Source organism: Cynoglossus semilaevis, chromosome Z, assembly GCF_000523025.1.
Source record: "Cynoglossus semilaevis isolate Cse_v1.0 chromosome Z, Cse_v1.0, whole genome shotgun sequence".
NCBI lineage: Eukaryota > Metazoa > Chordata > Actinopteri > Pleuronectiformes > Cynoglossidae > Cynoglossus > Cynoglossus semilaevis.
The window spans coordinates 12,879,303-12,881,391 of record NC_024328.1 but is presented as its reverse complement, the minus strand read 5'-3'; the positions used below and the strand labels follow the sequence as shown (position 1 = coordinate 12,881,391).

General features: G+C 42.1%; 1 non-coding gene across 1 annotated transcript; it reads left to right on the top strand.

Moving 5' to 3' along the window:
* Window positions 1–673: 673 nt before the first annotated feature.
* Window positions 674–746, top strand: trnap-cgg (transfer RNA proline (anticodon CGG)). The gene has a single exon. It is a non-coding gene; the product is annotated as a tRNA-Pro (tRNA).
* Window positions 747–2,089: the final 1,343 nt, after the last annotated feature.

Here is a 2,089-nt window from a genome sequence, read left to right as displayed (position 1 = left end):
ACGTGTTTGCCTTGGAGTTAACACTTCTATGAGGAACGCTAATCCTTCGTTAAATGTTGTGGAAAAAGTTGGGTTTTTTTAAACTCGGTCCGTCGGGTGTCAACAGGCATGTCAGATTACCTCTATTCTCCCAGATTAACTTTAAATAATGAGGTCAAAGAAAAAAGGACACGAGGAAGCTCCCGTTGCTACTCACACCGCTTAAATAAAGACAGCTTTATTTGCTGAATAAAGTAATTATGTGGTTCACCAAACATTAATTTAATCCTTCTGGTGCGGCATCTTATTCCATGACCCTCAAGAAAGAAGAAGCATGATTGCTGGAGTTGGGCTAACTTTCTCAGGCTCATGTTTTATGCATCAGTGCTTTGCTGCCTGTCTGCTTTTGTCATTGATATTGTGCATGGCCCACTGTGCTCTGCCTGGAATGGCAAAAGGGGTTGAGTTTCCCTGCAGCACATCCCCAGGCAGTTACCCTTAACGAGACCTTGGAAGAACCACGCTGGCTTTTTGGGTCTGACGTGAATTAGCTGTTGATTATGATTAATCCAAACCTGAGAGCCTGGGAGTTGGGGTGAAAATTTGGATGAAGGTTGACCCAACACTGATGTTTGTATTTTCTACCTTCACTCTCTTAATCTTGTGACCCTAAGAAGAAAATCACTATGGTGGCGGTTCCATAGTGCAGCGGTTAGCACGCCTGCCTCGGAAGCAGAGAGTTCTGGGGTCGATTCCCAGAGGAACCACATGCTTGGCACTTGCTAGGAGCAGCGGGTTAACAGCATATCTGCTGCTAACACAACAATTTCCTAAATATGGGATCAATATAGTACAGTTTGTTTTTTTATAGTGTTCTCTGTCGTGTTCCATTTCTACATTGTTGAAGTTAAGAGTTCTGCAAGTAAGTATTTGGCCAAACAACTTTTATTTTGGGTTTTACCTATAATTGTGCAAGTCTAAAAAAACTAAACTATTATTGTTAATTATTATTATTAAGCAATATTTCACACCATATGCAAACATAAGAATCAGTGAATACAGATGCAAATGAACTTGAACAATTTTTCAGCTATATTTATTTTTACGACATGTACAGATATAGGTAGTTGTAGTTTTTTTTAATGCTCTGTATCCGTCATCTTCTGTTTCTGTTGTGCGGTCCTGTACCTGAAGTGTTTTAGCTAATGCTATCTTGATAAAAAAAAAACCTTCACTGCATGTACAGTTTGAACTCTACTATCGAAGCAGTATTTGGAAGAAAAAAAACAGATTTTTTTTTTTGCCTGACAACCCAATAAATGCTCGCCTAACTCGACCTCTAACTTCAATGTTCACCAAACCTGATTGAGTTCCGATGTCACTCATTGCTTCCTGCACAACCTCTTTGTAGCGAACAAACTCTATCTGCTATGTTCGCCACCTTCTGGCGGTATGCATCTCTGTCGACATAGTGCCAGAAATTAGCTAGCGCGACTAAACGCTTTCTTTTGTCCGCAAATGGTTTTCGGTGTTCGTATAAGTTTAAGGTGGTACAGAAGGTAACTTTTAGTAACAGAATTGTCAAGTATCCTAGTAGTGAACAGCGTAGCTGCTGCAAAGGCGCGGTAAAATTAGAACGTCATATTGAGTGGTGACAGAAATGCTGAGAGCAGAGCCACACTGCAGGAATTTCGGAGATGACATAGTCTGTCACGAAGTGCAGCTGCTCTTGTCAGGTGGGGGTGTGGAGAGGAGGGGAGGGGGGGTAGTTGGAGTCAGACGGCAGGATGTGTAAATCAGCTCTCGCTTGTCCCTAAACTCTGTACAGAGATTTTGATGGAAAAATCAGGCTACGAAGATTCCTAACAGACTCGGCGCTCGTCCCGGCTGAGCCGCGCGTTCAGGAGTGTAGCTGGAAAATAAGGAGTCGATATCTGTCGAAGAGCAGATGTTGATCGTCAGCCTTTAGCAGACGTAAAGATAACAGATTCCGGCGTTTAAATGTGCACCACAACTTTAAAAAAAAAAAACAAAAACGCAAATTTATGCACGTGCACATGATCAGGCAACATGTGGGGACCATGTAGTCTGGAGTTCAAAGCTGAGCGCT